A 24,270-nucleotide genomic window follows, 5' to 3' on the forward strand; every position below is an offset into this window, starting at 1 on the left:
ACTGTTTTAAATCAAAACAGAATCTGTAGAAGGCTTTCAGGCCACCATGCAGGGGCTGGTTCGCTGGGGAACCAGAAAGGGAATGTGAGAAGCACCCTCCGTGAGTGGCCTCTAGAAGGCAGGTGTGATGTGTGCGCCAGGGGATCAGTTACTAGCTTGGATTGCAATAAGGGCAGAGGTGCAGCTTCATGTGTATCAGAATCACACGGAGGGCTTGTTAAAATGCTGGGCCCAGCCCACTCCCGTCCCAGTTTCTGATTCAGTGGGTCTGGGGCGAAGACAGAGAATTTGTATTTCTGACAAGTTATCAAGTGATGCTGATTCTGCTGATCCGAGGACCACCCTTGGAGAACCACTGCTCTAAGTGGTTTTGGAATGTGGGGGAAACGTTACACCTTAGCAAATACTAGGGTACCATTTCAAAGAGGATGTGAGACAAAGAGTGAGGAGTGCAGGCTTTAGAATCGGCCACACTTGGGAGCTGGATCTGGGTCTGCCCAGAGCCGGAGGTTTGGACAAACTGTGTAACCTTCCTGCAACACTTTCCTTGTCTGTGAAACGGGAGAGAATAGGTGTACTTATCTCTGAGGACAAAATTCGATATTGTATGCAAAGTGCCGGCACATGGCACTCTATAAATGGTCGTCATTATTTTTACAATTATAGACACTATTAGGGAAAAAAAAATCTAGTTCATATGGAGGCAATAATCTCTGAGATCTAAGCATAGGAGAAACTTCACTCAGGAGATAATATGGATTTGTTTTGCATTTAGATTAAATAAAGAGAGACCGACAGTTTATAGAACAATCTTTCTCCTTTAAAATAAAAATCCCTCATAATATCAATGTTTTTCCCTCGAAACCTACTTTTAATTCTCATTTGTTTTATTGTCATCTTAAAGTTCTTTCTACTGTTCGCTTCTTTATTCTGGCTGCTGTATTTCTCAGTCCTGCTGTTTACGTCATGTGTGTGTCGAGGGCATGCCCATATTTTTCTACATAGTTTTTCTCTGCTCGAGGTACAGAGGGCTCAAAAACTGGCCACCCCCAAGGGACCAGACTGTTTATTTCCTCTCCCTCAGGTAGGTCTGAGCCCAGATCCGCCATCAAAAGATTTATACATAAGACAAGACCCTGCTTCCCCTTCCTCTCATACTGCTTTCACCCCGTACTACATCCTTTCCCGTCTCTCGCATGCTGTTATTAAAAGGGGGTTTTCTGCCAGTCGGTCCGTAAGAGTTTTCTTAGAGTTGAAATCTTCAAAGAAAGTGCATATAGAAAGAGTAGACAGGTGACAACTGGAATCACATTTATCTAAGGTAATTCTGTAAAATGCGGGCTCTGGATCAAACCTACTAGGTCAAAATCCACACTGTAAGAAACTCCTGGCACCTAAAGTTAGGAGCCATGCTCTACGGCAGCTACGTTACGGCCCTATGTAGATGCACTGCTATGTCTCAAGTCAGTGGGGACGGAAGGGAGTGGGCCGCACGTCGCCCTCAGCTTTCCTCACTCGAGCAGCAGCCAAAGAGCTCCCTTTATCGGGTCAGTGAGGTAGGCCGGTCGGGAATTTTGCCTCAGACAAGAGGTCGAGACCTCTTCTCTGAAATTCTTTTCAGAGTGAGGTTTGAGTAAAGGGAGGATGGTTACCATCTCATCTCCACATGCGATGGGATCACCTCTCTGGTTGGCATTCATAAATGTAGTGGGGAGGTCACGCTATTGACTGGTGTGGCCTGTGAGCATTTGATGGTCAGGGGCCAGTGACGCTACACAGCTTGTCTTTTGGGGGCCTCCCACAGCACAAAAATTTGAGCTGTCCTAATGCCAATAATACCCCAGGTTGAGAATCCTTCAGCTCTGCCGCCCCATCATGAACCTCTGTGAAACCTCTTGGTTCCCCCGGGAAAGTCCAGTATCTATTTGACCACGATTCTCCATCACCTTCCCCTCATCTTCAGTAACAACATTAAAGTATTTCATGGCTCATACAGAATTTACTCAAAGTTGGGAAGATAGAGCGCTTGCCATTGAAACGCTGTGCATTGATTTCTGGCCTTAGCTTTTACTGTTGTTAACGGTAGTTTCGAAGATGAATTGAGCTTTCTATAAAAATAAATCCAGTGTTAGGAATCATAATTTGTACCAGACCCAAGAAAAAAGATCTTTGCTCAAAAAAAAAAAAAAAAAGCGGTTGAAAGAGTATTCTTGCCAGAAGCTATAGACCATTCTGCAATTTATTTCCTTTTCAGTGGAAGAGAGGACTTCAAAGCCCTAAGTATAAACATATGCTATACTATGTCTAAAATCTAAACGTAAGAATCTTTGAAGCAACTTCTACTTGATACAATGGGCAAGCCTATCATTTATATAACTAGATACTAATTAAAAGATATAGCGATTGAGAAATGACATAAATTCCATAAGCAAAAAATAGCAAGGTTTGGAAGATAAAGCTTCCTATAATACAAATGTGATTGGTAACTCCCCATCCCCTTTAGGATAAAATCCAAGTTCCTTAAAATAGCCTGCAAGGTTCTCCACCATCTGACCCTTTGAAAACTTACAAATCAATATATATTTTGAGTACTCATTTCAAAGCACAGAAAAGCACATGGAGACATAAAAAAATAAAGCACTGCTTTGAGAGATGGACGCAGTACCCGTCTAGGGTCCACTTTGCCACTAACCTTGTAGAAGTTACTTTTTGTCGCCTGTGGAATTGTGAAACTACGTGATAGCTGTAATCAATAGCGGTGCTAACAATTTATTAACTCGCTTCGATTACTTTATTCTCAGAATTGCTAAGCATGTCAACCAGGCGTATGATCGGTCTATTTCACATCTTGTTCTTTCTTTATAAATTGTGTCATGGATTAACATAAATTTAAGAAGCAACTGCTGATAGTTTGAATACTGATATCTTTTTAAAGTGTAAAATGGACTTTCTCGGTAGTGGAAGGCAAGTAGTGAAACTCACGATGCCTTCTATTTTATTGCAATGTGAAAGTTTTTTAAACCCCAAATTTAGTACTTTACCCATCTGTTTCTTTGAACAGTCATTTGAAAAGGATCCTTTAAATTTCAACTGAGTTGCAAAAAGATTGTTCTGATAATATGTCACATTGAAGCAATTCAAGTTTGCACTAATCTGGAATCTAAAGAAACTCTATTCATCGGAGGATGTTTTAGATATCTTTCACAGTGACATTAAGAATTTCTTAGTACGTGAGTTCTCTCAAAAGTCGTTCAAAATAAGTACTTATCTAAATAGGCTTTTAAAAGAAATCCAGTAAAAGCAAACATAGTATGGCAGCAGCTGCTTAGAAAAGGAGGAGGGGAGAAACCTCATAATTTGTCTATAAAGATTTCTTTAAGGAAGCCCATGCTGTTTAAATAAAATTCTAAAATCAGTATTAAGGGTTCAGTACTATAACACAAATCACTGGACTGTAGAATACTTACACAAATATAAAGCGACTGGCCCCAAATATGTAGTCACTCTTATGCCACTAACTTTCGTCCCAAACAATCCAGTCCCTAGAAATCAAGGTTAACCCTATAAAGATGCCCTTTTATGAATTTCCAAAATCTGAATTCTGCCAGAAACTGGCTTCTCGGGGGTCCTCCTGTGGCTCCTGCCTGACACCTCCCCGGTTAGCCTCCCCCTCTTGCCTAGCGGCTTCCTTCGATGAGCACTTGTATTCAAAAATGAAAGCCCCAGGGTGCTGCTCACACCGTGGAGGCACCAGGCAAGAGTCTGAGGCAGTGACTGACGTTCCGATCCACTGTACACACTGTCAAGGCAGCAGTGATGGAATTTTGAAGTGTGTGGCGGAGCCGCGTTCTGGTGGGGAAAAAAAGAGACCAATTTCAAATGTAATCATCAGGATTTACATTCTACTGGGAAAAGAGCATTAGTCAGAGTCTCAGGGTCACCCAAATAGGGTTTCAGGACCTAAAGAAGTTTGTGTCATGTAAGAGTGATGGATGAAAGATATCATTGTGTAACTGCCTCTCTTCTCCCATTGAGCTAAGGGGACTTTTCATCTGGCCTGATGGGGCTCAGGGGAAACTGGAGATGCCTGAAGCCCATCTGGATTTATTTTAGAGGTCACGGCAACAAAACAGATGAGAAAAGGGTAAAAGGTGAAGGAATCAAGACGGCCTGTGTGAACTGAGTTTACGAGAGAGATTTTAGCAGGAGAGACTCAGGAGAGAAAATCTGAAGAGGTTCACTATGCTAAGGATGAGATCTCCTAAAAATTTCTTGGGACATTGCAATACACATTTAGTCTCCCTTTAATTAATTTTCATTGCCTGGTTGGTGATCTTTTGAATATGGAACCAACTGCAAGGGATCTGTTACTGCCTTGGGTATAACTGGAAATGATAACTTTTCCAAAACGCACAGCTGATCATGTCACTCTCCTTCTAAAAGTCCTCGAAAAGCTTCTTCTAATCACCCTGCTTAGCACGGCCCGTCCTGGCTCCTACATCACCTACCATAATCCAAATTCTATGCTCCAGCCACGTATAAAATAGATAGCTCCAAAATGTACTGTTGTAATATTGTAATTTATAACGAGAAATATATATTTAGTCTTCGTAGAGTTCTGGCACAGGGCTCCTGAAACCTTTGGAATTCCCTAAGTAACGAATAAGGTCAGGTTGTCTTTTGTTATGTCAATGAGATGACTTTTGGAAAGCACCAGAGATGGGGGCTGGTTGACAAGGGAACCACCCAGGTGATTAGAGGGCTGGAACTTTCCAGTCCTACCTCTGGGGAGAGAGGAGAATTGGAGGCTGAATCAATCGCCAATGGTCAATGAGGTCATCAATCGTGACCATGCAATGAAGCCTCCATAAAAATCTAAAAAGGGTCATGCCAACCTGAACACGCCTGATCTCGTCTGATTTCGGAAGCTTAGCAGGGTTGGGCCTGAATAGTACCTGGATGGGAGACCACCTAGGAAGACTGGGTGCTATAGCTGGGGGGACAGGGTGAATAAGGATGGGCTTTGTAACTTAAAATGGTTGTCAGGCTTTGTTAATAAAAACTAAGTTAGCTGAGAATAGAAACAACTTTGGTGTTTCTCCTAGGACTTATTTTCTTCCTAAAATAATTAAAAGATAAAACATATATGCATATTATTTATTCTACTAATCATATGAAACTGGCTAAGCCCTGACAGGTTCCAGTGAGTCGTGAGTGATATGAGTCTCTGACACTCAGCCTCTTCCAATCCTAAATTAAGTACAAATAACAATATCAACTTCAAGGTAAGATGGATAATACATTTTAGCTTTGGGATATTCCTCTCCTCTAGGGGGATCACCTACCTTGATTTGAGTAAAACTACAGTATCTATCTGCCAAGAAAAATTCGCATCAAACAAAGAGTACTTTCAAAGACTATACACTTAACCCTCTTTACTCTTTTACCATATCCTTGAACTTAACTTGAAGTGCTTGAGGTATGTCAATATCTCAGAACCTGTGAAAAGTTTGTTCAACGATGGCACAGGCCAACAGCTACAGATGTTCTTCAACACTTTTAATTCCATCAATTCTGGGATAAAATGTACTTTGCAAGAGCTATGAACAACCCGCAGTGTACAACAAAACAAAAACCAGGATCCTTGTTGCATATTCTCCAGTACACCTGTACGAAGTAGGACCAATTTACCATGATCCTCATCATCATGGGCTCATGCAGGGCATGTGCCTCAAAGAGGCTGGACACATCCTTATTGAATGCCAAATATAAAATCCTATGTTATAGAAGAATAGGGTTATACCTTGCAGTTATTATTACTCATATTATTACATGCTTATTATCAGCCATACATATGGCTATTATTCTATGAATATACTAAAGTCATAAACCGTGTCTTGAGAAAAGATTTTAAGGAAACTCTTTAATTATAGCCAAAAGATTTTGGCCAATTATCTAAATGTAAATAATACTTATAAATATTCAAGTATGTGTTTTAAATATTTAAGTATATTAATTTACAGCAGTAATTTTCATGATCTATGAAGAAATAATTTATTAAACCAAGAGAATTCTCTGCCTATTCCTGATTTTCACTGTTCTCTGCCATGGGGGACATCTCCCAGCTGCTGATGCAAGAAATCCTGGGCGAACTACGTTTTGGATTCTCACTGCTCCTGACTACCAAAGTACGCTGAGCCTCTTTCCTGCCTGAAAAACTCCCACTTCTTCACAATTCACAACTCTGTGTAGTCCGACCTGACTCTCCCCGACAGAATTAGGTCTTCCCAACACCTAATATGCCTTAGTCATAATTCTATTATAGTATATTATTATATTATAATATAATTGTTATTTGGACCTCTCCTCCCTTAGGAATGGAGTGTGGATCAGAACCAGTTCTGGTTAGATAAGAGTGATGGGGCAAACCTCAGCCAACACCTCAGCCGACATCCACAAGAGGGAGCCACAAATCAGGAATCAGAGAGCAGAACAAACCCTAGAACCAAGGTGTCAGATTAAAATGGTACCCGAAAGATGCTGCTGAGACATGGGAGATGGAGGAAAGGATAGAAATGAGAGCAGTTTAGCAAAAGGAGCTGGGTCCAGAATGACTGCCGTGAACACCGGTGGGTCAGAGGCTAACATTTACCTGAGAGAGATGGTACATGGGGAACAGTAAGGTGTTCACAGAGCCAAGTGAAGGCACTCGGTCAGGGGTGTTGTGTTTATGAACCAAATGAATTGTAACCTATTGGGGCAGTAGAGGTCTGACCCCTTCTCCCAGGTGAGGGAAACCAGGGCCTTGGTTCAGCTGGGATTCAGTGCTGGGAGGAGGTGAATGAGTACCACGTGACCTCATCTAAATTCATTTACCTCCAAAAAGCCTCATTTTAAAAACTATCACATTGCGGGGTAGGGCTCCAACATGTGAATTTTGGGAGACACGATTTAGTCTGTAGCAGCCAGGGCGCCCTGTCACTCATGGTGGAAAAGATCCTTTACAAGTGAGAGAATGTCACAGAAAGGAAAAGAAGCGTCTTACGGAGAACGTATTTCAGGGGTTGCTAACTTAGTCATTGAGTTTAAGGAAACGGTGGAAGACAGGAAGAACAGGACCCAAACCAGGGTCAGGGGCAGTCGGTGAGCTGACAAGAAGAGAAAGTGGAGATCAGGACGCCAGCCTGGGAAGACGTGCAGAGGCAGCAGCACCAGGGTGCGGCGGAGGGCGCTCACCTCCGGGGGCTGAGCCCGAGGGGCAGGTGAGGGGGAAAAGAGCCTTAGACGCAAATTCCCCTGTGGCTACAGCGAGCACGCAGCAGTCAGTGAACATTTATTGAGTAACTTAATGAATATAACTGTCCTGCTTTTAGCTGATTTAATTAGTCTGATCCAGGAGGAGTCCTTTATAAACCAATAATTCTTATAAATGTCTGTCCTTGTTGCCCAACCTATAGATCATCTAGCTCCTTTTCTTTTTCTACAACTGTATTTCCCAGCCTCTTTGTCTTGCTTCTTCCAGAACATCGAGGACTTTTTAAATCTTATAAACCAAAGAAGAGAAAGAAAACGAAGTTGAGGATCAAGTTGGATACTTTTAGGGAAATCAAAGCAAAAGACTTGATGTGGAAATCATCGACCGTGATTTTCATCTGGCCTTGTAATCCTTCGGTCTGCACCACGGGTATAGTAGAAATCGACAAACCATCATTTCATTTTGGCAGTGAAGAGAGCACCCAAGTCCTTTACAGTTCACAGCTAAACAGATGCTATTTGGGTTCTTGTTGAAGCCTCGTGGGAATGTTGTATAATAGAGGAAGAAGCCTAGAGGGACAGGAGGCCACTCGATGCTCTGCGGCACGTCTCATCTTCCCACTCACGGCCCTGCCGGTGTGGGCGTGCACACGTGGTCCTTCCTGGAGCTGCTTCCCCTGGGCTCCCGGCTCCTCTGTCCTTGGCCTTCTTGCTGGGAATCTGTCGGGTGGATTCTCCTGACCATGAGGAAGTTCAACCAGGGTCAAGGAGGCTTGTTTTCTCTTCCCCATCAATGGGTTCACTCTATAAACTGGTGTGTCCTGCCAAATGGACGGAAATCCTCATTGTCTTTTCACGCTTGGGCTTCCTTAACGCAAGCACTATCTCGGGAGTGGTGATTCAATCACAAACTTATTTCAAGCACATTTTGTTTGTTTGTTTTGTTTTGTTTTGTTTTTCCCTAGAATAATGATGAGATCAAGGCCTGTATCTATGAAACGGTGTGTGAGAATTTCTGGAAGTCTAAGGTGTTTTTCAGGATTGACGGTGGTGGTTTGACGTTATTTCACCCTTTTGCAGTGCTGTTATTCTCTAAGGACTTTAAACATGTTGCCTGAAATGTCATCACAAAGGGTTCCGAAGAGCAGAGGTTAGAAAGCCTCAGTGCATGGCACGATCTAGCTTGTGTCAGGATTATTAAAAATGAGCCTTCAAAAGTTGCAATAAACTTATATCTGTTACTTCAGGCGGTTGAAAGTATATAGTAGATAAGTTTAAGTGTAAAAATATTAGATCTCAAAGGACTTATGATGAGAAAGTAGCATCTAGAAAAAAATAGCCATAAATATCAGAATTCTTAAATAATAGGGTAAAAATAGCCTTAAAGATCAGTAAAATAGTCAATTCAGTCCTGTCACTTTGCAGATGAGGAAGCTAAAGCCACTCAAATAACATGATTTGTATACGGTGACAAAACTCATGGGCGGAGTAGCAGGACAAGAATATAGGTCCTCAATTCCTCAAAGTCGAAGGCTGTGCTACAGAAAATTCTAGTCCACTGAACATCCCCCCTTCCAAAACTGTACATTAAGTAATACAAACTTTGCATTAAAATTCAAAACTCATATGCAAAGTGAAGGCTATATCTGCATGTATTTCTTTAAATATTTCTGAACAGGTTTCGTTTTTCAGTTTATTGGATTGCACTTTGCCTTTATTCTTAACTCAAAAACTTAGCATAAAAGACATCTGTGGAATTTTTTAAAAGATGGAGATTTCCTTTGCATCTGAGACCTTAGACCTTAGGTCATTTTAGCTAGTTTGATTTTCCTTTTTAAAATTCCTTTATTTTTACTGAACTAAGAAAGTGTGTTTACTACTTACTTCCCTGCTACTTGAAATCCCTGTCTTGTTTAGCCATAAAAATCCAAATGCAGCTAACGAGAGAAGAGATACAATTGGAAAAATGTGACAATTTTGCCAAATTGAGCAGTAATTGTTAGTAAATCATAGGGAATACGAGTTCTCCGATCGTGAACTATAAACCTATTAGCATGGAATAGTAGCCACCACCTTCTCTACACTCTACCATCAGGGCGTCTGATCCCAATGCTCTTTCTCCAAGGTCAGGGATGTTCACCCCCTTAGAGGTTTGAAGATACGAACTATACATCAATTAAATTAGAAAGACGAAAGATCATTAGAGTGAAGATTTTGTTTCTCCAGGCTAAATACAGCTCCAGAGAATAAATATTAAATGAAAAGTATTAAATAATTTTAATTCAAATCCACTTAATATTCTTGAGACGCTCATGAACAATAACCGCTGACATATCATCCAACCAGTTCAAAGTACTTCCTACTTGGTCAAAAAAGAAAGAGACCTCGTGTTCTGCATAATCGCGCCATCTTAAGAGAAAATACTCTGATTTTATAGAAAGTGTTTTTCTCCCCACTCTCCCCAATTAAAAGGAGAAAAAAACTCAAACTGTTCAGTGGTAAAATAACTGTTGTAGTATCAGTATTAAATTTGGCTATAAACAATATTGACATACTTTATGTCCAAAGCAGTATCATTGGAATTGCTATGACAGATACATAATTATTTTGTAATAGAACCACACAGTTTACCAAACCTCCCTCCCTTATGTAATCGAAAAGTGAGCAAGTTTAAAAACAGTGACTCATAACCACCTGCTACTTCTAAAAGTCCAGTGATAATGCATACCTATTATTCAGAGGTTACTAATGCCCTCTAGATCTCTCTTTTTTAATCTCCACTTTTGTCAGCCAACTCACTTTATGGCTATTAAGTCCATAAAGCTTCTGAATCCTCTACAGCTCATTTCATAACAAAAGGTGACCACCTGACAGGCAGGCCTGGGTTTGTAAAAATACATTAATCCCTCCCTAAGACCGTGATAACCTGAGTCAACAGTGAACACATTAGCGAAATACAATTGCTAGTTTATAAAGTTATTCCAGTTAGCCACTGAGCATGAGGCATCTTCTAGTTCTTCCATTGTTTAAAGTTTCATTCGATTTGTTTGTCAGTAAGCTGAGTGGACATAAAAGATGAGGCAATGAAATCATGAGTCGATCTGCCCATCTAAAATATCTCCCATTATTTTTTAAAACCACAATATTTATTGTTTTTGATTTAGTAAGCCATATCTGAATTACGACTTTGAATTATGGCAAGTAACAATTTTTAAACTATAAAAAAATCCTAAAATGCTTTATATCAAACATTTTTATTAACCCTTGGAATGATCTAAAGTCCTTAAAAGAAAATTACAAACCTGTAAAAAGGTAAAATTAACTTATACTAGTACTACTTCTACCAAATAAAAAACATCCTGCATTTTTTCCGAAACAAAATAATGAAACTGAAGAACAGAATAGCTGATCTACATGAAACTCCCAAAAGTACCTTGCCTGGACCCTCTATTTGATAGAGGGGAAAACGGAGGACCAGAAAGGTTAACTGAGTTAGAGATAAACACAGGTCAGTGGCTATTATGTAAATAAATTAGAAGTAGACTAAAGGTCACATAAACCTCTCTTCTCTGCCCTTTCCAGGTAGGACAGAGTTCACTGTCATCCTCCCTTTTTAGGATCCTCTCCTCATATCCCCTTGTCCCAAGTTCTTAATCTATGTCCTATTCCCAAGAGTCTGATTTTCTCAGTTAACTATTACATTTGGAAAATCTGTTAAGCCATGTGTGGTCTTAAACCAAAATGAGTTCCATGGTATAAAAACAGATGCTGCCTATCGAAATTGGTCTCTGATTGAATTGATTTGGGAAATTCTAGGTTAAACATAGGTTTCTTTTCTATAGAATTGTTTTGGCCTTTAATATGCTGATGTGCTTTGTGAATCTATCCCAACTTTATTCGATATAGCTTTGTTTTAAAACACAGCACATGTCGTAGATACTCTGATAAAATGAAGCCCAATTTGAAAAACACCACGACTTAAGTTAATTCCTAATGAGTATAGCTCAGATGTGTCCTTTCAGAAACGCTGATACTTTTTCATAATTATAAATGAAGTGATAATTTTGAACATTTGCAAAATACATAGTAGGAAATTAAATTGACTTCTGTTCATATAGCCAAAGATAGGAAGATATCCAAAGTATCTTCATTTTAAAATTGACTCTTAGAAGATTAAAAAGGCTTTAAGATGTGAAGAAACTACAATTTAAGATGGTATTTCATGCACCGTGAATAAAAAGCTGTACCAGTTAACACGAAATTGCTTCACTTATGTGCTAAGTGCATTATTTACAACAGCCCTCTAAAGCAGACCCTTTTACAAGTCAAACCAAATTGGTCCAGTCTCCAAGCCTGCGCTATTAACCCCACTATGACACACCTTCTCCAGTCCACCCTAACTACCAAAGTTCCAATGATTCAAACATGAATTCTGCTTTTTCTTTTACACCACAGCACCAGAAAGTGCCAGAATTCAAGCCAGGATTCTGTCTATAGTTCAGAACCATCTCCCTCTCCTTGTGTGGGAAATGTTAAACTTCTTTAGAGTCAGCACTCTGAATTCTTCAAGGGATAACAACGTCGTAAACTAGGCAGGTGCGAGGGAGAGCAAGGGGCTGTCATCCAGTGTTGGCCGACAGTGACCCACCCAGCCAGCTCACCGTAGTCACAGCCTCTTCTCTGAGTACCCTGCTGCTCGAAGTGTGGGCTAAAGACCTCTGCCACTGCCCAGACTTTGCTATAATCTGTGACAAGGGGCTTGTTCCAGAAAGCAACAACCTTGCTTTCTTGCAACAACCTCAGCTCACTGCAGCTGACCCCACACAACCCGCAGACAGACGACTCTGGGCCACGTTTTTCTAAACGACTCAGTAGACATGACTCTCGTATGATCTTAAGGTCTCATGGGTAGACACGGACTTTGGAGACATGCCATCTGGGGTCCCAGTGACAATTCTGCCACTTACTGGCCATGTAACCTTGGGGAATTTATGTAAACTCTCGAGTCTTGGTTTTCTTATCTGTAAAATGGAGGAATTAATTCTTTGCAGGCTGGTTGCAAAGATTAAATCGGACAATGTTTTTAAAGTACCTAACAAATTTTTTTTTGCAATTTTTTAAATTGCAATTTTAGACTGTGGTAAAACAGAAGGAGAAGTAAGGAAGTATAGTGGTGGTAGAAAAACATAGACCATTTAAAAAGCACAATTCTTAAAATTTCTACAGAATAAAAAAAAATCATGTATTTTACTTCTTGTGCCAAATCTCCTAGATAAAGAAGTTAAGGATTAGGAAGAAATTTTATCTTGTCTTTAATGATTTCCAAAAAGATCCAGTGAGTATATATACACTGATCTCTATTATCCAAGAGAACAATTATTCCTTATCTCTTTGCTTCCGTTTATTATCTAATAATATTGTATTAAATCTATTTAGAAAGGGATGGGGATTTATGACTTGTCAAGTCAATCGAGATTCATCATACTTTTAAAAAAATTAAATAAGCCTTTAAAAGACTAAAATAAAAATTAAATTATACTCGAGTAGCAAAGTTCTAGCCAGAGTCTACTGGTGGTTTTTTTCTATAATTGGCTTATGACTGGTCCAGGACTGATGCATAAAAATCTGTTATTGTTAATAAACATGAAGATCTTTTGAAAAGCACAGTAAGTCCTTTTACGTTTCAATAGCCTTGGTAGAATGTTGCTAGATAAATCTAACTGAGGAAGTTTTCAGATGACCTAGAGTTCAACTTTATGACATGGGCAATTACATATTGCTTTATTATAGCAACTGTTTGCTTGGAAATTTGCTTCGCGATTTCATATTAGGAGAGCATATCCAATATATCTCAGAATTTATTATGGAATATATTTATTACAGGATATATTTCCATACCACTGTGAACTTTGTAGAAGTATTAACACCACCATGAATACACTTTGTTACAAGTTTTAAATGGAAAGTATGGTCTAAATAAAGAATGAAATAAAAAGTCAAATAGAGAATAAGAATTTATATCATTTCATTCTATAAATGCCTATAATTTTTAAAACCAATCTAATTCTAAAAGCAGTAAGGATAAACAAATACCAAAAGACCTTTCTCAATTCGCTTACACCAAAATATCTAACATGTCTCTAGACATATTTTCTGTCAGTAAAAGTGAAATATCATAAATTAAGTTACTTTACATAGAAAAATCTTTTGCCTAACATTCTACATAGCTTGAGTGAGTTAACTGTTACAGCATATTTTTCTCACTCGTTAAAAAAGAGGCGAAAACAGCTTCTTTCTTCAGTCCTTTGAGATTTCTCGGCAGGGATTTTAAACTCTCCAGCTGCCCAGACTGCACATAAAAGGCAGAGCAGAATACTAAGCAAGCATCCAACTTCATCGGACTTGATTGCTTTTTGCCTCAATTATCTAAAACTTCAGAAATACAATATCTGTTCTGAATTACCTAAGCGGTTCCTTCTCTCAGTAACTCGGTAATAGTCTATACATAGTTCGGTAATCTTTAAAATGGGGCCTGTTGAGATTGTCTTTTTAAAACAATCTTATCAAAGACTCTACTGCTGAATACTTCTTTCCAGTCTCTGACGAAGGAGAGCAGTAACCTTCATCCCTGAAGAGTTGTGACAACGCAAAGACAAAACTTTTATCAGACAGACAAGCGCAAATAAAAGACATCTGAACGTGCTAAATCCCAACCATGACCATAAGAATAGAAACGTGAGAAAAAACTTGTCAGCTGATGGCTACGTTTTCACAGGGGTGGGGGAGCACAGAGAGGATGTATTTCTCTGCATTTACCTTGAGCAAATGTTTGCTTTGGTCTATTTTTGCTTCCTCTTCCACTTCCTACTAAACAAGTCACACTAGGATCAGTCATGTCAATATTTAAGGGACTCGTTTAGCAGCTTCATTGTCTTCACTTCCTGTAATCACTGAGTATTACCGTGTAACTGTTTTCCACTTTCAAAATAAGTTTTAAGCACAGTAATTCACGCCCTTACAGCGCCTTCCCATGATCAACTTTCACATTTTCAAATCGAACGACCGCTAATACTGGTTCATCAATTCCGGGGCTCTGCTTTGTCTGTTTCACACTCAGTGCTTCAAAGAAGCTGGGAAAAGATAGGAAAGTAATGGGTTAATTCAACCTACTGACCTTCTGAATCACAGTTCTAAAGCGATAAAGCCTGGGCATCTGCATTTTCTGATAATTTTGCTCATTTCCTTTTCTTATTTGGAAACTTTATTAATCAGATATTGGATATTCTGGATTGGCTCTGATCTTATTTCTTTTCAAGAGATGCCTCAATTTTATCTTCCAAAGTTTCCACTGAAGTTTTAAGTTTTGACACCGTATTTTAAATTTCTAAGATTGTTTTTACGTTCTCTTAATTTTTGTTTTTTCATTATGCCCAGTTCTTTTTATTTTAACAGATGCAATGTTTCTTTTCTCTCCAAGGATGTCAAAATTATAGTTCCTTTTAAGTGTTCTCTTTCTCTTTGCATTATCTCCATTTTCTGAGGTTTTTTTTTTTTTTCTTTTTCATGAGGTCTTTCTTAGATATTGGGAGCTTTCTTCAAATATCTGCAAATCGTTTTTTGTCCACTCATAATTAATATCTGAGCATTACAGAGCTGACTGGAAGCCAGAACCAGGAGCGGGTAAGGCAGGCGAAGTGGCTGTGACATAAAATTTAAGGGAGCACACACACACTCAGAGCTGTGTCTGTGCAATGTCGGTTGGAAATACATTACGAGTAAGGGCTTCCTTAAGTTTCTCACCTGGGCACCTCGCCTGCTTCACTGCTGGAAGCTCTGCGGTGCACAAGTGGACCTTGCAGAGTCATAGGAGTGCAGTGTAGGAAAGGTACAGTGGGACCAATCACATCATTGGTCAGGGGCCCCGAGTGTCCGTATCTGCAAGTGTTTCCTCTGGGGAAGTTCAGGTTCTCCAGTGAAGGATGCTGTCTGAGGGTGAATGGCCCTGGTTGGGAATTCCGTTCTTGTTCTTCTCCTGGAGCCTCAGGTCCAGAGTCTCCTTAGCTCAGTGTTTCCAAACAACAAACCTCTCCGGAGAGAATGGGAGGCATGTCGTCACCTGACTGCGATGGGTGAGGGCGGCAAGCAGGGGTCCTTACGGCTTCTTAGCCAAACTTCCCAAACATCCCCAGTTCTCGGCTTCCAGCTCCCCTCCGTGGTACCCGGAGCCCGTAAATCTTGCAGTGACTCTTGTGTACTCACACACACGCACGCACATCTACACCGGACACAGGTTCACCTTCTTCCTCTGTGATGAGTAATCTGTCATTGCTTCAGCCACTGTCTGTTTCTGGGGTCATAAATGTTGCCTCGTCCCTTCAAAATGGTATATATGCTTTTCTTTCCTTTCTTCTTTGCTTGAGGTGAATTTTAAAAGAGGGGCTAGAAATGTCTTTACCCTCCCATTTTCACCACTCTGTTTTAAAATATACTATTCCAAAATAAAGTTGTCTTTTAGATGTTTACCTAAAAATTATTTCCCAAACCAATCACCTTCATCGGCCACTTTTTGTAGCAATTCGGTGGATCTGAAGACAAGTGAATAGATTTTATCAATCACACTTCTATCACTTGCTTCACTTCCAAACTTCCGTTCTACCAAGAGTTATAAGGTACTTAGCATTTGACAAGGAAAATGCTAGTTTCTAAAAATAAAAAAAAATAATAATTAAGAAGGGTCTCTGCTTTGAGTAAGTTTGTAGCCTCTAGGGGGACATCAGCATATTTAAAAAAAAAAAATTAAAACAAAACAAAACAAACAAACAAACAAAAACAAGGACAAAAACAGTTCAGAACTAAGTAAAGGCTAGATAAAGTTCACAAGGAAGCAGGGTGAGAGGGTCAGGAAAGAGCCAGACCATGAAAGACAAGCTGGTGTGTACTGGGGCCAGGCCCGGGGGCTGAGGCGAAGGAGCTAAACAAAACAGCAGTGCCAAGAGCCGGACACATTCAGGAGACTGCCGCCAGTTCATGCTGCAAAGAGCAGCAGACGGACGGGCACGGACTAGTGAAGATGAGGTGGAGAGTACAGTGAAGGCTCCAGTTTGACCCCCTCACTGTTCTCCCCGTTCCCTGAATTCAAGCCTCCTGCCGGGTGGCTTCACCTTTCCTCCCATCGAAGAGGCAGAATCTGATTCCTAAACCCGGAATCTGAGCCAGTCTTATGACTTCCTTTGGCTAATCAAATGCAGCAGACGCACTAATGTGACAATTGGGAGGCTAGGCCTCAGGAAACCTTGCGTGTTTCTGCCTGTGCTTTCTCTTGCACTTCTGTGGTCCCCATAAACCATGCCCAGGCTGGCCTGCAGGAGGACAAGGGAGACACGGTCCGAGCCAAGCAGTCAAAGTTATTCCAGCTAAGTCCACCCTGGAAGCAAGAACAACTCCAGCCAAGCTCAAGACAGCCACTCAGCGGGCCTCCTCAGACAAGAGAGCAATGCAGGCATCCCAAGTCTGCCTCAGGTTTTGTGCTTGTTTGTTACACAGCATTACTGTGGCACTACATAACTGATACAGAGGGGTGATCGTTAAGACAGATGTGAAAGATTTTGTATGACATACTGAGGAATTTAAACGCATGCTTATAAAATGGAAACCCCTGAAGGGTGTTAAAAGGAGAGGGACATTATTAGATTTACATTTCAGAAAAGTAATTCAAGCCGCAGAGTCCATGCTGAGTTAAAAATGGAATCTCTTGCAATAGTTTAGATAAGAGATGGTGAATGCTCGAATGAAGGTAGCATCGGCGAGGATGATAAGGAGAAGACAAATACCAGAGACGTCAAAGGGGTAGATAACACGGGGCATGATGACTGGCTGGTTGAGGAAAGAGAAGGAAAGGGCCTATGGTATGTTTGCCAAGCATGGGAGTTTGAGGCCATGAAATGAACTAGCGCTAGGTTCTGGGAGAAAATAACAGTAAGCTTGGTTTTACCATATTAAATTTGAGTCCCTACGGGGCATTCAAGTAGATGTCTGGCAGTTAGTTTTATGTATAAGCCTGGAGGTCAGGGCTCAGCTCAGGGTTTTTAATAGCAATACCAATTTAGAAAACCACGCTCTACAGATGTAGAGCTATGAGGTTGGATGGAATCACCCAGGGGGAAGGTATGAGAAGAAGGCTGAGAACAGGCAGGGCACAGAGGTGAAAAATGTTTACGTTTCTTGCTGATGATGAAGGGCCAACAAAGAGAGAGGGGGTGGAAAGGCGAGGAAAATCAGGTATCTTAAAGCCAGAGGAACATTTCGAAAAGAGAAGGATCGATGGTGTGAGCCTTGTCTCTCCCGTTAACAATATGTGTCTATCAAAATTTTAAAACAAGAAAGGGACTTAAAGAGCAATTACTCACTAATGCGGTGACATCTAAAAAGTTATTTTTTCAAACTATGTAAGTAATTTTCTAAGAATTGGGCCCTGCCGATCTGACAGCAAAATGAAAAGTTAAACTATTTCTGAAAATATTTTAAAAGATCATTTCAATAACTATAGAATCACTTTTAAGTCCCACGAAATTTAAGAGAGAACAGGAGACTTATTCCTAATAGCCATACTAAGCCCTTTTCTTTCTAATTTCAGGTGGCTTTCCCTAGCGGACATTAGAACAGGTGCTCAGTGAACATAAAGGTCATCGCTCTCTAGAACAGGGCACTCTAGTTGTCCGATTATTTATAACTTGTCGTTTGCATCAGCTGATTTAAAAACAAGCTAGGAAGCATTCAGGCCAAATGTGCAGGGACTTCAAGGAGCCTGCATTTTTAATCTTCTGACATTTTAATCTTGTCCTTCTACACGTCAGAGACTAAACATAGTTAAATTAGTCTACCGTGTTAGAATTGTTTGGTTTAACATCTACTCCTGAAAAACTGATTTCGGGAGCTTCCGCTTGTAAAGACACTTGCAAGAATATACAGAACTCCATCCGAGTATTGAGAAGTCATTCGAATGGGGGGTTTCTTGAACGATGCCATCTGAGTTGTACTGTTGTCGCTGCGGGCTAGTTTGTACAGTTTTCAGCAGTACAGAAAATATTAGGGGACGGTGGACTCTATAAGTGAGTCCACTAAGGGTCATTTTAGGTCTCCTGCCTTCTGGAAGCTTCTTGAAGAAGAACATAGCAGCTGCTCTAACCACCGGAGGGGGCCGTTTCATCAGTTTCAAGTCTGCCTATAATTAAGCACAACTATTTTGGGTACCAGCAGGCCTCTCACCTGGTGGTGAAAAGGGCCTGCTGATCAGCATCAAATGAGAAGAATCTTGCCCTTCCTTGTTGGAGCCTGGGTTTGGAGAGTGCCCCAAACCTGCCCACCCCGTGAGGACTGGGAGGATTCTGGTAGGAACACAGGGGCCCCACGGACAGCTCATCAACACCCCCACAGCTGTTCCTGTGCTATTACTGGCTTTGTCCACAAGGAAATATGGCTGTTTGCTCTCCCACAAACAAACACATAGCTAAGCTGCAGCACTAAGCACAGTCTTCATGTAAACTTGGGGATAGAAAAAGAGATTCTATTTTAAATTTATTTGTATTATTTCACCAGTGCCTATCATTGGAAATATTGGTGGTTAAGAGCAGGGGCTTTTTAGTTAAAAAAAAAAAAAAAAAAAAAAAAAAAGGATAATGTCTGTGTCTGTTTCAGTGGCCAAGAAAAGCCCAACACAAACTAGCTTGATAAGGACAAACTGGAATTTCTAGGGCCACATAACCCAAAGGCCCAGTAGAAGGCTCCCTGCAGAAATGGCTGGCTGCAGAATTTAATGTCTCGAGGATGCTGTCGCTCCCATCTGTTGGTTCTGCTTTCCTGTGTGTTGATGTCACAGTCAGGTAGGTCCTTGTCTCACGGTGGCAGGCTGGCCTTGGTCAGCCCCAGGTTTAAATGGCTCTAACACCTCAGGACTCCACCCGAAAGAGGCTACCTTTTCTCCAGAAACTCCATCAAAAGTCTAGGCCCTGAAACAACTCAGTCCACCTTGGGATTTGTGCCCACCTGTCGCCAGTCACTGTGCGCTCACCCAGGCCACGACCACCACCTGGCGAAGCCTAGGGGAGAGGTGGGCAGCGGACTGCATGGAGACAGAATGAGGGAGGTCTGGTCTCCGAAAAAGAAAAAAAATTCTGGAAGAAGAAGGAAGGGATGCTAGACACACAGAAAGTCCATCTGTCTGAAAAATAACTATAAAAACAGTAGCTAAAAGAAATAACAACAGTAGTAACAATGGTCATGATGATAATATTTCTGAGACCCAAAAAGATGACAATATAGATGAAGATAAGACTATTTTTATTTCAATATATGACCCACTGTTCTTTGTATAACCTATTTGGTCTATATTTAGCTGCCAACGTGGATATAAATGTTGCCAGTGCTGTACGCTTATTAATGAGGAATGACGAAAGGCAAAGAAAGTGTGTTCAGTGACTCAAGAAAATTGACGTTTGAGCATAATAAATAATTTTGTGTTCTAGGAAACGGGTAGAATTTTACTTTATAGAATATTGTATCTACAGCACAAAATGTGACACTTAATCATGCTACTTTGTATTGTCCCCTGCATATTTTTCATGGCACGCCTCCTTTTTCCCACCAACCTCCTGCATTTTACGTTTAGTGACTCTGATCTAATTGTGCAGCTTTTTGGACGAGCTCTTGAGGATTCTGTCCTCTTTGCAGATGCAGAACAGGACTCTACACTCGGCCGCCCATTTCTCACTTCTACTCTCCACCTGGCTGCCACCCACTCACCCTACTCGGCTGCTGCTGAGCCTTCCGTGACCCTAAAAGTCAGGACAGTGCCCTCTATCACCTTCCAGAGCCTCACTGGCAGGCCAGGTATGCATTTTCTTTGTGAATATTATCGAGGTAAAATCTTCAGCAAGCCTTTGATCGACTTGGCAAGTCAAAAATAACTCACCGGGAAAAATTAGAGAGCAATTTAATCCTGAATGACATTGTACTCGCTAAAATTACATGAGTTCAGCAAAAGAGAAAATTCAGAAAGGTTTCAGGGAATGTTGTGTTTTATTTATCACTGCGCTCAGTACCTAGAACAGACAGAATTCCAGATGTCAGTACCTAGACAAACAGAATCATTTGGAGGAATGCTGGAGGGATGGAGGAAGGAACAGAGAGGGGAAGAGAGGGCGGGGGTGTGGGAGAAGGGAGCATCTAACTGAGTGCTAAGCACATACTGAATCTGAACACACGTGACTGAGCAGAGCATTACTGTACCTAATTTGAATCTCTCATATGAATCACACAATCCTTGCTGTAAGTCAGCAGTAAAGAAGCACCTTAAAAAGAGGATTAAAAAAACAAAACGAAACGAAACGAAACAAAACAAAACAAAACCAGAAGAGACACAGAGGTTTGGAGCAGTGAGAAATAAGAAAGAATCACATCTACAGAGAGTTGTATAGTTTTCTACTCTTACTCCTAGAATGCCCAGAACAAATATATCATGCCAAAGTCTGAGGTTGTCTGCAATGGACTCTGCTTTGAAGTATTGTTTTTAGTCAAGTCAGATGCTTTAAAGTTCGATCAGGGACTGAGAAATCATATAGCTATTACCCAAATAGCATGTCTCTGACAAATCTGGGATGGATTTCCTATGAACAGAAAACAATGCATTAGTGGCGTGAACCTAATAAAGAGTTCTGAGTGATCTATTCTTTATCAAACCATTGGGTCTGTGTACACGGGTCGGAATGAAATAATCACTCCAGAGGAACTCAATACACTCTGGGAACGATCCCCAAGTGCTGTACCCAGGGAACCCAATCATGAAACTTGAAGCGGCTCTGTGAGAGGAACAGGAAAACAACCCAGGCTGTTATCTTTTATTGAGTCTACTTTATCACAGAGAATCCGGAGAAAACAAAAAACATCTTGTTTGAAGTGTTTTTGCCTTCTCCAAGTCCCAGGGAAAAACCATCCCTTTGAAGTTCTCACAAATTAAACATTGCCGAAGACCATTTCTTCCGTCATATCTGAAATATTTACTAATTCTGTAATTGGACAATTTTGCCTTTCAAAAAAAATATTTATTCAATTAGCATCTGCTTGTGCCTGGAGCTAAGCGTGGCAGAGGACACAAGAGACATAAAGTCGCATTAACGGCACGTAGGAACTGGTGGGGAATGCAGATTCTCAGGCTCCATCCCAGACCTCCTGGATCAGGATCTGCATTTTAGCAAGAGCCATGGGTGATGTGTACACACCTGAAAGTTTGAGAAATGACGTTACAGCCATACCCCAGGATCACGTGGGTTTGTTTTTATTGTTTTTCCCATTTGTTTTTAAAGCTTTGCCTAGTCCCAGTCCCATAAATCCCTCTTTAGTTCGTATGGGGTGCATCCTGGCCCCCGGGATTGTTCTGAAGATGGCAGGTGACTCGAATGGGCGACAGAGTTCGAGAACCACTGCCCCAGAGTCACTGTTCCAGCGGTTTTTACCTTCGTGCTGCCTGAGGTGCTTGTTAAATGCAGATGCTGATTCTTCAGGTCTGGGGTGAATCCTGATCATCTGTATTTCTAATCAGTTGCCAGGTGATGTGGATGAGATTTTATTTCTCTTGCATCTTCCTCCACAATACCTAGCAGCAGGCACAAGTAGATGCTAATTAAATAATTTGTCAAGGGCCTGGTTATTTTGTTTTCCAATATAAAGATAACTGTATTTTATGGCTATTTTTCTTATGTGGGTGTTTTATTGAAATTAATGGCAGCACAAATTCAAACCCCTAAAGAAGAATAAGAAAGAAAATTAATGTTAACTTAAATGTTAACAGCCTGTTATGGGTGGAATTGTAAGCCCTGGAGGCATATGAAGCCTTAACCTCCAGAACCTCAGAACTTATTTGAAAACAGATAGAACTGCTGATGTGATAAGTTAAAATGAGGTCTTACTAGAATAGGGCGGGCCCTTAACCCAATATAACTTGTGTCGGCATAAGAAAGAGAAGAGACACAGACAGACACCCAGGCTGTCAGACCACTGTGGCAGAGACCGCAGTGATGCCTCTATGAGCCGGCACGTGCCGAGGACTGCTGGAAACCACCAGGAGCCAGAAAGAAACAAGGAAGGGTCCTTGCCTACAGCCCCCGCCGACACCTTGATTTCACGTGATCTCAGCCAAAGGCGAGGAGCGAGGACACCTTGATTTGAAACCTCTGGCCTCCAGAACTATGGGAGAGTTAATTTCCATTGTTTTCAGCCATCCAGTTTGTGGTAATTGATTACGGTAACCCTAATAAACATACACGGCCTTTCTCCTTCACTTACTGCGCTAGCCAAAGCATTTTGTCATTTTGTTTTGTTTGCATCCAGGATATGTGGGCCACGGTCTATTTTTAAAAACTAAATTGATCTGCCAATGTCTGCTTCACATTTGGCTCATCCTTTACTATTATATGTAACAAGGAAAGGGATTATAAAGAGAAGAAGCAAGTGAATGGAAGAAGTTCTACTGAAAGAAAAAAAAAACAAAAGAAAGGGACTTAAAACTCAAGAAAAATATATAGACGCTTACAGAGTTTATTATGAATAATCTTAAATGCAAGGAAAAGCACCAAAGTTCCCAGAAATGAAATTATCCCTTAAAGAAAACATATTGCTTTGTGATCATACCAATCTCAATTTAAAACTCAGCAAACCTGTGTGATTTTAAAGAAGTCATATAACGTTCATGAATCTGTACAATGGGCACCCCAATAAGAATACTTTCCTACACAAGATGAAGAGAACATGCAGAACCTGGAAGTGAGCCCTCAGCACACGCCGGAGCTGCAGGCGCCTTGGTTTTGGATTTCCCAGCCAGCAGAACTATGAGAAATAAGTGTATTACATAAGCCACCCAGCCTATGGCATCCTGTTACAGCAGTCAGAATGGGCTGAGGGACTGTTACTCTCTTCTTCCTTTTTTCTTATAATTTATCTCTGACCAGTCTGACAACCCACAAAATCTTGAAGGACAGAGATTACCTAATTCATGGTTTCATGCTCAGGACCCTCGAGTTGCTCAATAAATGTTCTTAAATGTTCTAGTAAATGCTCTATTTAAAACTATGGAGTAGATCTTAATATGCCCTGATGTTCCACAACACAAGATACCCGACACAGTGGACACCTGTCAGTGTTTTGGTCTCTAACCATCTAAGGCCCTTTCATGTTCCTAAAAGACCGTCCCTTTATATAAAGCTAGATACCCACTTCCCCGAGTCCCCGGTGATCCCATTCCCCTAAGCCCATTTCAAACTGGAACATCACACTGATGTCAGAGACCCGACTGAAATTCGGTTTCCGAGAGGAGTGGTGCCCCTGGCATCACATACCCCGCAGGGTCAGAGGTCAGTGACAGCTGCAGCAGTGACCTCACAGGCCTGGCTGGGAAATGAGGTGCTACCTGCAGCCCAGCGTACCCTGCTCCCAACCATTTTTCCATCCTGGTTCTCCAGCCTGCCTGGAGATATTACGAGCTGCCCAGTATCTTCTAAATCTCTTTTCTGCCTACAGGATCCAAGGTCCACTTCTGTACTCATACCCAAGAATCCTGCTGAGTCCAGCTGGGCTTCGCCAATAGTCAGCAGGCTGACAGTCTCACCTAAATACTCTGGGATTAATTAGATGATCTATTTATAGATGTGAGCATTTTTGACTATTGTCTAGACTCCCTTCCTGTTTGAAAATCCTTGGATTCCATTACGAAAGCTTTAGTGAGGGCTGCAAATATTACGTTAACAATACCTGTGCCTCTTGTTCACTCACAAACGGACATGCACATGTGCCTTCTAGATGGACAGATCAGACACTATGATGTTTCCAGTTCTTCTAAGAACTCTGGTCAGTAAGGGAGTTCTGTACTTGTAGTGATATGAATTATACTAGGGCCAACACTGAGAATTATACAAGCTGTACTACCCATCAGCTGACTGTGACTTATGTACCTATGAATGAGTCACTGAG

The 24,270-nt window shown here is 41.0% G+C and overlaps 1 protein-coding gene and 1 pseudogene across 2 annotated transcripts in view; one reads left to right on the forward strand and one right to left on the reverse strand.

Annotated features, from left to right (window-relative positions):
- HMCN1 (hemicentin 1) overlaps window positions 1-24,270 on the reverse strand; it is a 482,162-nt gene that overhangs the window by 380,820 nt on the left and 77,072 nt on the right. The window lies entirely within an intron of this gene.
- LOC118613174 lies at window positions 4,878-4,996 on the forward strand (annotated as a pseudogene).

The sequence above is a fragment of the Rousettus aegyptiacus genome, unplaced genomic scaffold, assembly GCF_014176215.1.
Source record: "Rousettus aegyptiacus isolate mRouAeg1 unplaced genomic scaffold, mRouAeg1.p scaffold_m13_p_17, whole genome shotgun sequence".
NCBI classification, from domain to species: Eukaryota; Metazoa; Chordata; class Mammalia; order Chiroptera; family Pteropodidae; genus Rousettus; species Rousettus aegyptiacus.